This window comes from Myxine glutinosa, chromosome 1 (genome assembly GCF_964187855.1).
Source record: "Myxine glutinosa chromosome 1, kmMyxGlut1.1, whole genome shotgun sequence".
Lineage (NCBI taxonomy): Eukaryota > Metazoa > Chordata > Myxini > Myxiniformes > Myxinidae > Myxine > Myxine glutinosa.
The window spans coordinates 363,918,909-363,930,784 of record NC_136261.1 but is presented as its reverse complement, the minus strand read 5'-3'; the positions used below and the strand labels follow the sequence as shown (position 1 = coordinate 363,930,784).

Genomic DNA, 11,876 nt, shown 5'->3' with positions numbered 1-11,876 from the left:
AATGATTAATTTTATTGGGCCTATTTAGTCTGGTCATATAGTCTAAATAGGTTTAACCACCTTTAATTAAATTAGCACCGTTACTTCTTAAAAGGGTAGGGGATGAGCGAAATTTATTGTATCATGTCTTGCTTGTCAAATCACAATCGGTCGGCTGTTTGTAACCACGTGGTGTTTGGGAGCTTGGGTAACAACGGATGGGGGTGTATCATCGACTATTCGACTAGCTCGTGTGGTTATTGGTTATTAATTTATGATTGTTGGATTTTGCGCCGAATGCTATTTTTGCGATATGTGGTTATGTACGCGAGTCGAAAGAAAATGAAGAGATTAAGGAATTCCAGATAAGTTAACGTTGAATGAATGAATAAATTAAGAAGAAGAAGGGTAAATTTTTACAAGTTGTCCATAATCGTTTTTCACATCAAACCTAGGTTTTTTCCGATGTTTTTTGATGAAATTCATTCGAATTTGATATTCATTTCATCGACAAATGACTCATTTTTGAAATAGGACCCCCCCCCCTCCACCCCCATCCAAATAATCAAAAATGAATTATTTTGACCGAAATAAATATCAAATTTGAATGAATCGCATGTAACCCTAAGCTAAATCTAACCCTAACCGCTAACCGGGAAGGCCGCTGATTGGTCAATATGATCACATGATGTATCGCTGCTCTATGATTGGTTATTTCTCGTCGGAAGAAGGTAATTTCTATTCGTATTTTCTCCGTCAATCATTTTTGCCGCGATATTACTATATAGAAAAGTTGTCAGAAATGACAAGATATAATCGATTCTAAGTATAAAAATTGTGTACGAATTTAAGGGCAACTTGTCACAAAAATACCGGAAGAACATTTTCATTTCTTTACGTCGTGTGATCCTGTTCGGCGGACCGGAAGAGGAAATTTTTGAAAGAACAAATTGTGAGTCGTGGTTTTAATTTTATTTTATTTTATTTTCAGAGATGTATTGCTTTTTCAACATATTGCATGTTGTGAGTAAGACTTAAAGTATTGACTATTGGTATCGGTGTGTATTATTTTCCTCTCGGAGTTTGATGTTTCCAAGGGAATCGCGTGTGGGCCCCATTGCATTGAGCTGAGGGAAAGTATGGTGTTTGTGATGAAAGTGAGGTGGCAAGGTTATTAAATAAATTAAATGGAGTGATTGAATGAACATGACGTTGGTCGAGATATAAGAAGAAGAAGAAGAAAAAGAAGAAGAAGAAGCTGTTTCTGGTGTTAAGCCTTCGTCGGTGCAAAGGCAACGTTCTGTTTGTTTGCATCCATTGTTCTCCCTGTCCGCTGACGTAGAACGACACCAGACTTCACAACCGAGATTATATTTATAGTTCATTATTATTGAATACTTATTTTGCTTCACCGTCTGCAGTCTACACCCTTGCACCTAGCCATTGTTCTTTGTTTTTCCTTTCCACTTTTGTATCTTTGTTATGTGCCATCGGTAAATTTGCACTATCGACCGATCGCGCTGCGCTATCAATGGATCCATCGTTCATGCAGCCATCGGTACATTTGCGCTATTGACCGATCACGCTGTGCTATCAGTGGATCCATCGTTCTTACAGGCACCGGTAGATTTGCGCTATCGCCCAATCACGCTGCGCTATCAATGTATCCATCATCCTTGCAGGCATCGGTAGATGGCGCAGGCATCGATTGATCATGCTGCGCTATCAATGGATCCATCGTTCTTGCAGGTATCGGTAGATTTGCGCTATCGACTGATCGCGCTGCACCATCAATGTATCCATCGTCCTTGCAGGCATCGGTAGATTTGCGCTATCGACTGATCGTGCTGCACTATCAATGGATCCATCGTTCTTGCAGGCATCGGTAGATTTGCGCTATTGACTGATCGCGCTGCGCTATTAATGGATCCACCATTCATGCAGCCATCGGTAGATTTGCGCTATTGACCGATCACGCTGTGCTATTAATGGATCCATCGCTCTTGCAGGCATCGGTAGATTTGCGCTATTGACCGATCACGCTGCGCTATCAATGTATCCATCGTCCTTGCAGGCATCGGTAGATGGCGCAGGCATTGATTGATCGTGCTGTGCTATCAATGGATCCATCGTTCTTGCAGGCATCGGTAGATGGCGCAGGCATTGATTGATCGTGCTGTGCTATCAATGGATCCATCGTTCTTGCAGGCATCGGTAGATTTGCACTATCGACTGATCGCGCTGCACTATCAATGGATCCATCGTCCTTGCAGGCATCGGTAGATGGCGCAGCATTGATTGATCGTGCTGTGCTATCAATGGATCCATCGTTCTTGCAGGCATCGGTAGATTTGCGCTATCGACTGATCGCGCTGCACTATCAATGGATCCATCATCCTTGCAGGCATCGGTAGATGGCGCAGGCATTGATCGATCGTGCTCTATCGACCGATCGTGCTCTTGCGCTATTGATGGATTAGTCTTCAGAGCAAATGATAAAGACTGCCCGGTTTTAGAGGGGCTTTTTGATCTTTTCATTACTCATCCTTTGTTCTATTTGTGAGATACTTAATTCTATCCTTTGTTCTGCTGTATGACCAGACGAGATACTTACCGGTAATTAGACCTACATCCTTGGTATGTGACCAGCTTAGAGATACTTAATTGCATCCTTTGTTACTCCCGCCAGGGAGTAATGCATTCGTTCGTGTCCGTCCATGTGTGTGTGTTCGTGTGTTTGTGAACAAGATATCTGGAAAAGTTCTGAACGGATTTGGATGAAAGTTGGTGGGATGATTGCCCTTGGGATAAGGAAGAATTGATTAGTTTTTGGTGAAGCTCAGGATATTATTCCGGATCCAGGAATTTTTTGAAGGATTTTTTACCATTGGAAGATAAGGCTCATTTGTTTTTAACATTATCTCTTCTCTCTTCTCTCTCTTCTCTTCTCTTCTCTCCATATTATAAAAGAAAGTTTTTGTTTGTTTGTCTGCGCAAGCTAATCTCCTGAACGGTGAAAGATAGGAGGAAACCTCTAATACAAAAAATGTCGGGATGGGCCCCGGGAAGGTTTTAGGCTAGGTGGCGAGGCCAGTCGAGGCCCATTTCGTAATTAAAAGCTGAGCTGAATTATAGTAGTCAATCTTCTACGGCCGCGAGTAAAAGCTGAATTATTGTAGTAAATTCATTCAAAAAGAACCAAAAATGTCGGGACAGGCCCCAGGAAGGTTATAGGCTAGGTGGCGAGGCCAGTCGAGGCCCACCTAGGCCAAGCTGGGCCCATTTCACAATTAAAAGCTGAGTTGACTTATAGTAGTCAATCTTTTACGGCCACGAGTACAAGCTGAATTATAGTAGTAAATTCATTCAAAAATAACCCGGGCAACGCCGGGTGCTTTCAGCTAGTCTTCTATATATTCTATATTTAACATTGTGATGTGAAAATAGTTTTCATATTTGTTGTAAATGTAGTTTAAACTCGTGGTTACGCGTTAGAGCAGTGTATTTTTTAGCAGCGTCGTCTTCAATGTTTATTTTAATTTTTTTTCTAATAAAGACGTGCTGTCATTTAAAAACCAAAAGTGTGTATTAGGTTTCCCCGTTTCATAAAATGTATCGTTTGATACGTATAATGCTTTAAAACTGTTTTTTTGTTGTTGTTGTTTTTTTTAAACTTCAGAAGAGATATCAACATTTACCTCAGCAAATGTCAATCGCGCTGTCAGTATTTGATGAACTTATAAAGACTGAGGTGACTTAAGTGTGACCAGCATGTGCACGGGATTCTTCCCAGAAGAATGAGTGGTCGCATTAGCTTGTACGACTTAAAATGAGCGAGTTTTTTTTTCACGTTTGGGCCACTTTTACATGTTGTTTCCCGAAGGAATGAAACGCACATTTTTCCTGGCTTACAATTTTATTTGAAGCCACACATGCCTCAAAATACACTCACTTATACAGAATTGAACACTGAATCCGAAAATGTAAGTGAAATTGCCTTGGTTTTTTTTTTAACATTATCTTCTATATACAACACAACAACAACATGCATTTTAAAGGCCATTTTCCCTGCTAGAGCGGGGGTTAGCCTTGCGGTCCCCATGACAATCTTCTCCATTTTGCCCTATTTTCTGCATCTCTCCTTGTTAACCCCCTTGCCCGCATTTCTTCTTCCACCATCTTTAGCCAAGTCTTTCTCGGTCTTCCCCGTCTTCTACTTCCTTCTACATTCATTTCCATCACTCTTCTCAACCAGTCACTTTCATCCTTCCTCAACACATGACCAAACCATCTCGACCTGTTCCTCTTCACAGCATCAATCACAGGCTCTATTCCCATCATCTTTCGCAATTCATCATTTGTCTTCCTCTCTCTCAACGATACTCCGCACATCCGTCGAACCATTCGCATTTCCACCCTTACCAACCTTCGTTGCTGCTCTACGTTCATTACCCATGTCTCGCTCCCATAAATCATAACACTTCTCACACATGCAGCATACACCTTTCCCTTCAGCTTCAACGACACTCCCCTCATCATCAGCACGCCACTCAATTCCCGAAACTTCTTCCATGCACATCTCACTCGAGCAACCGTTGCCGAGTCTGATCCACCTTCTCCATTCAGCATGTCTCCGAGGTAGCAAAATGTTTTCACACCTTCCAGCTTCACGCCGTCTCCAAGATCCAACTCAACATTTCCTCCATCTGCAGCTCCCTCTGTGCACACCTTACATTTGAATGTAGCTGCCACACTGGTTAATGACCCTCTCAGACCACTACATTTTTGATGAACCCACTCAGCGCACATTGTACACTGAATGGAGTTAACTCCGACACCCTTCCTACACACAGCACAGGGCCACTTCCCAGTTCTTTCCACCTCACCACATGCTTTACCACTTGCCATCACCTTCGTCTTTCCGATATTCACCTTCAGACCTTTTGTCTCCAAACATTCCTTCCACGTGTTCATCTTTTCCTTCAGTCCATCCATACTTTCCGCAATCAACACCAGATCATCTGCATACAACAACATCTGCATACATGTATGTATGTATGTATGTATATATTGTTACGGATCGCGGATTAGATGTTATTATGGGCCCAGCGGATGGTCCACCGCGACCTAACAGTTCCCCCGATTCTTCCCCAACTCACCCGATTCCACTCGAACGTTGGCCAAATCGCGCTACGCTAAATCAATGATGGAAAGGACACAACGACTGGGATAGATGAAACGACGCAAGGGGTACAGTTCTCAAGACCTCCGGAGGAGGATATAATTAGTGGTGGAGAAAAGGGGTAGATTACAAGGTAGAGTGAGGTAAAAGACACAGAAGAGATGGGCACTTAGTTACAGTCTTATCTTATCCCCGACAGACCACAGACAAACGGAACAAGGCTGACTTACACAGGGATTGATGGCAGGGAAGGACAGGTAGTTCGATAGCACAAGGTGCACCTTGGCTTGGGGACAGGATAAAGCACGGTCCAGTCCAGAGATGCGGGGAGGCCTCACAGCGCTCGGAGGGTACGTCTTGCTTGCTCCAAGCTCAGCGTGCATCTGACGTCACCTCCCTCTTCCTGCGCATGTTCAGCGGGGAGTGATACGCCCTCGGCTGGTTGGCTCCGCCCCAGATGGGACCGGTCAGCCGCTTCTATTGGGTGCGGGGGTTACCGGGCTCCGCCCTTGACGAGGAGCTGACAGGGAGCCCCTATTTGGTAACCCCGTCGAGCACATGTTCGATGGCGGCTCGTTGGAAAGGCCTGGTGCCCTCCCAACACCCCCTACCAACCAAGCCGGAGTGAGGACGCGCACTCCCCGCGCCCGCCGCTGCTGTTGTTGTTGTTGTTGTTGCTGAACCGTGAGGAAGAGCTGCGGGGAGGTATTGGGAGGTCCTAAACTTCCTAACGGTGCCATACAATCACATTCTGGTGCAACGAAGAGTCAGAATTAATGGAAACGAGTCCTTAACTGACATAGACTAAGAATAACTAGCAAGATGTCCTATAGTTGTCTTACATGAGATGCGGTGAACCTGGGTGCGACATTTAATGGGGGAAATAGGGGGAGGTCGGGTCTACAGAGTGTTGTTTACAGAAAATGGGACTAGGGAATGGGGGATTGGGGATAGTTGGGAAGTATTGAGGAAATAGGGGAATATTTACAAGCGGATATGGATGGATGCAAATCCCATATCCGCAACATTGCACCCTTCTCTACCTCGGGGCGTCCCGACCCGATAAATTTTTACCTACTTTAGTGTGGCACTCAGATGTAGTTCCCTCTACTATTAACTCAACCCTGAGTGCGACAGTTTTACAGATGTTCACAAATGAGTAAATATGTCCCCCTGTGACGTTGCACCCTTCTCCTAACAGAAACACACCCACAGGATAACCGAATCGCGGAAAGCATCCTCAAACTAAACATACAGCCGGTAGGGAGCATCATTTATACAAGACTGATATTTACACTACGATCCAGGACCTGTTCTTTGAGGAACACATGCAGATGTTATGCATAGAGAGAGCACGCATGCCAGCATCGATACACCAACCCACGAGTGCCCTGTGGCCCTACGGCCTTTAATAATGTGCAGAGCACCCCGTCCAAGCACCAAAAGCACCACCCCATTATGCACAGTCAGCACCATCCGGTGCACCAATAAAGTGTTCAATAATAAATGCACAATCAAGTGTCCATGGTCACCGGTGGTGTCGCAGCCGGCCGATGTTCTGCCGCTGGTCTTGCCTTCATGGAGTGCACTTGGCCTTCTGGCTTCTTTAGAAATAAAGAAAGGCGCCAACCGCGTCCATTTCTAAATTGTGGCCGTCAGGGGGGCCAACTAAAAGTGGTTCACCTGTATGGCATAGGTGCCACGTTGACCCAGAGGTCCATCCACGGGTGGTGCTTGACCGCAAAAGAACTGCGGTCCATTGTGGGCGGCCACAAAAATTGCGGTCCATATGGTGTATCGATCCAGGCAGCAAGCAGCGGAATTACAGGCCCACAACTGCGGAGCCAGCACCTCTCTCTCCTCTCTCTCTGCCCCAAAGCCAGATCCTCGGAGGTGGGAGACAAAAGAAGACAAGTGAGTAAGGTGGTAAGGGCGCAAAAGTGCACGCAATTTAAGGTAATGCACACTGGGGGCACATGGGAACCAGGTGAGACAGGTACGTTCCTACCGTATGCCCCCCCCCCCCACCAGGTAACCTACATTGCCCCTCCCTTACCCCTTACTGTATCCACAAAACACAACACTACCCATAAACATCTACTTTACACATCAACAAACGTCCCTACTGTCTTCCCCGTTCCTCCCATAAACCAAATTCGTCTTCTCTCCCTCCTAACCAATCAAATTTGCCATTTCCAACTCAACATCAAAATTTGCCATCACCAATTCATCATCAGTCCCTCCTAAGGAGGGAGAGATGGAATCACCCCAATGTCTCATCCACGTCGTGATGCGTCTCACAAATCCAAACAGCAATTCTCCTTTCCTGCAACACAGAACAAAGGAACACAGGTGTGGAGTCATCATCATCACCTCAGGTAAGTGGCTGCGTATGGTGCGACAGGTTCATCAATCCTAACTATTTCCTAAATGACTTTAACAACTTTACATTACCCGGGGTCTTTCCCTGCCAATCCATTGGCCAACTTACACTCTGGGTTCTAAAAATCAATTCCCATTGACCAAACTGTGGTGCTTCTCAAGTTGGGGTCTCACTCCCCCGATTCATCACTCGGTGCCCCCGCACAATTTCGGTGGCTGGGTCGTGTGACGCTCCCAGCTGGTCCGCCCACCTGCACACCTCCACCACTGTTGTTGCCTACCGAGCTCACCTGCTCCTCACCCTAACCTAACTAACTGGGGAAGGCCCTCTCGCACTCTCACCCCCTCAGTGCCCTCTCTGGCACGGCCTGCCCGATCCACACCCGGGATCCTCAGGCACCCACTGACACTAACGGCTCCCAGAGCCCACCTGCGGCCTCACCTGGCCGACATCGAACAGTGGCGGAGTGCCCAACCATGCACACTCATACTAACAGGCCACACGACCAGCCAATTTCACCACACCAATGCACCCATCCACAATACCATTCTGCAACCGCACCACAAATGCCAATATCCAACCACAATTTACCTATACCTTCTAACTATTCTTTAAACTACCCTCCCCGGGTACTCGTGAAAAGGGGTCCACTCTTCCCCCATCCACACCTTCGCACCATGCACACCACTCCGTACCACTTACTCCAACTCTCTCCACACCACTCATTCCAATACTCCATGTATTCCACACACCTGTACTTGCACACCTGTGCTCTCATACTTGGTGCCGCCTGCACCCTTCTCTCCCCCAAGCGCATTCGCGCTGATCCACAACACTCACTACTCATACACTGCTCCACACACCTGTCCAGTTCTCACACAGCATCATCTCATCTAACTACTCCCCTCTGAAACTTGCGCTTCCCAGTCGTCCCTTTAAACTATTGCGCTCCCTCGTCATTATCAAACACTGACTACTACGTCCCCACTACAGGTATCAGTCACTATCTAAACCTTAACGTTACCTAATGTCATCTTCGCTAGATCCCTACACACAATATCCTAACCCACCCGGGCTAGTTTTCACTGCCATAAACCCCCTAATCTATAGCGCATCTGCCCCCTATCATGGGAAGGGTGGCAGGGATGCCACCCTTACCCACCGTCATACGGCGCGAGTGGGACCTTGTGGGACCACCTCGTATGTGAGTCGTTGCCCGCCTGCCGGACCCCGTGCGTCGCCCCTTGCGGGGTCAGCGCGGGGCCGAACCGGCCGGGCCCCCACAGTACATTACCCCCAAGGGGCTCCCGTGCCTCCCCTGTCCCTCTAAAAACTACCCCTGTTGGTGTCGATGCATGGGTCACACTTCCGCAACCCGCTACCCATTCCATACCACCACAACCTTGCTCACTCACACCTCGCACCTCTCCCATCACCGGACCCTCTCGCTCGCACCCTCGTTCCATACCCTCCGGACCAGCCATACACCTCACTCTTTGCCTCTCACGAACATCCGGGTCCATCTCGACCCCCAAGCTTATTAAATCACCTGGCGCATCATACGCACGACCATATTGGTCACCACTTACACCGGGTCCTCTTTCTCTTCGCTTCTCCTCCATCACCTGCGAATCCCTCATCCGGTTAATGAGCACATCATCACGATCCGAACACAGACTTTGGACCAATTCTTTTACTTCCTCCTTTATCTCTTTCTTATCCTCTCTCCGTCGCTTCTTAATTTCGCTCACCCCTTCTTCCACATCTTCTAATTTCTGCTTCACCTCCTTCATCTCCTCGTGCGCCCCCTTAAGTTCTTCCTCTAACTCCACCTTATTTTTTTCTATGTGCTCCCGCACCTCCTGCTCTTTAACCTCCATCACCTCTACCACCTTGTTCATTTTCCTCGTCAGGTCCTCATGTACCGTCTGACACTCTTTTTTAATTACCCCTACGTCCTTTTTCATCTCCTTCTGTGTCGATTTTAAACCCTCTATTACTGCTGTGTTCTTCTTTACCTGGTCCCCCAACTCCTTTTGTCCCACTGTCAGTTGTTCTACTCCCCGCGTCAACTCCTCTATACCACCTTGCAATTTTACAGTCCCCTTTCTCACCTCCTTCTCCATGCGCTCCTTGCAGTGCCTCACCTCCTCGCGCACTCCTCCGACCTCCTCACTCACACCTCTTCTGATTTCCTCTCCCATCACTTGCATCTCCTGCCCAGATGCCACCCTCATCTGCTCCATTTCCTCCCTGTGAGCATCCAATTTAGTTTCTACCCCCATTCTGACCCCCTCTATCTGCTGCCCCATTTTTTAAACTTCCCTTTCCGCTTGGTCCCTCATGTCCCTCAATTTGCCTTCCATACTGTTTTCTAACCCCTCTAACCCCTTTTTCATCCCTTCCATTTGATTCTCTTGAGCGGCCATTCTGTTTTCTACCCCCGTTAACCCCTCCTGTATTTCCCCTAATCTATTGTCTAATCCCTCTATTCCACTCCCTAACCCTGCGATCTGGGCCCCCATGTCATTCCTCAATTTCTCGCTATTGGACCCCATCCTTTGTTCTAACCGTTCCCCCATTTCTCCCATTTTGCCCCCCATTCTGCCCCCCAATCGCTCACTATCAGCCCTCATCTCGTCCTTCTGCAGGTTGAGGGACGCCTGCATTTGTACCATAAATTGCTCCATGAGGGCCTGCATTTGGGCCATGCCTCCCACTTGTGCAGCGGGTGCGGCCGCCGTAGCCATGTGCGAGGCGCCATTTTGCGCGCCCGTAACCTCGTGCGCGAGGACGCCATTTTGCGAACCTGCTGCCCTCACTGCTTCGCTCTCCTCATGTCCCTCAATTTGGTCCTGGATCGACCCTGCCTCACTCTCCTCTACCGGAACCCAGCCGTCTTGATCTGCCATAGCGCGACTTTCAAAATTCGGGTTTTTTGTAAAACAAAATCAAATTTCGGTGTCTTTATAATTTTGACCAAATTTTTTCCTAGATGTTTTTTTAAAAATTTGGTTCGGGCCTCGAATCTCACTCCTCGACACCAATTGTTACGGATCGCGGATTAGATGTTATTATGGGCCGAGCGGATGGTCCACCGCGACCTAACAGTTCCCCCGATTCTTCCCCAACTCACCCGATTCCACTCGAACGTTGGCCAAATCGCGCTACGCTAAATCAATGATGGAAAGGACACAACGACTGGGATAGATGAAACGACGCAAGGGGTACAGTTCTCAAGACCTCCGGAGGAGGATATAATTAGTGGTGGAGAAAAGGGGTAGATTACAAGGTAGAGTGAGGTAAAAGACACAGAAGAGATGGGCACTTAGTTACAGTCTTATCTTATACCCGACAGACCACAGACAAACGGAACAAGGCTGACTTACACAGGGATTGATGGCAGGGAAGGACAGGTAGTTCGATAGCACAAGGTGCACCTTGGCTCGGGGACAGGATAAAGCACGGTCCAGTCCAGAGATGCGGGGAGGCCTCACAGCGCTCGGAGGGTACGTCTTGCTTGCTCCAAGCTCAGCGCGCATCTGACGTCACCTCCCTCTTCCTGCGCATGTTCAGCGGGGAGTGAAACGCCCTCGGCTGGTTGGCTCCGCCCCAGATGGGACCGGTCCGCCGCTTCTATTGGGTGCGGGGGTTACCGGGCTCCGCCCTTGACGAGGAGCTGACAGGGAGCCCCTATTTGGTAACCCCGTCGAGCACATGTTCGATGGCGGCTCGTTGGAAAGGCCTGGTGCCCTCCCAACACCCCCTACCAACCAAGCCGGAGTGAGGACGCGCACTCCCCGCGCCCGCCGCTGCTGCTGTTGTTGTTGTTGTTGTTGCTGAACCGTGAGGAAGAGCCGCGGGGAGGTATTGGGAGGTCCTAAACTTCCTAACGGTGCCATACAATCACATTCTGGTGCAACGAAGAGTCAGAATTAATGGAAACGAGTCCTTAACTGACATAGACTAAGAATAACTAGCAAGATGTCCTATAGTTGTCTTACATGAGATGCGGTGAACCTGGGTGCGACATTTAATGGGGGAAATAGGGGGAGGTCGGGTCTACAGAGTGTTGTTTACAGAAAATGGGACTAGGGAATGGGGGATTGGGGATAGTTGGGAAGTATTGAGGAAATAGGGGAATATTTACAAGCGGATATGGATGGATGCAAATCCCATATCCGCAACAATATATATATGTATGTATGTATATATATATATATATATGTATATATATATATATATATTGTTGCGGATATGGGATTTGCATCCATCCATATCCGCTTGTAAATATTCCCCTATTTCCTCAATACTTCCCAACTCTCCCCAATC

The 11,876-nt window shown here is 47.6% G+C and overlaps 1 protein-coding gene across 3 annotated transcripts in view; it reads left to right on the top strand.

The window, feature by feature from the left end:
- Positions 1–705: 705 nt before the first annotated feature.
- Positions 706–11,876, top strand: part of LOC137414450 (uncharacterized) — a 93,662-nt gene continuing 82,491 nt past the window's right edge. Inside the window, exon 1 of one of the 3 annotated variants that reach the window (XR_013621828.1) lies at positions 706–931. The gene's annotated coding sequence lies outside the window, so the exon portion shown is untranslated. Of the gene's footprint in view, positions 932–1,064; positions 1,272–11,876 lie in introns of those variants that run through there. The other 2 variants (XM_078769997.1, XM_078769998.1) reach the window with 2 other exon arrangements.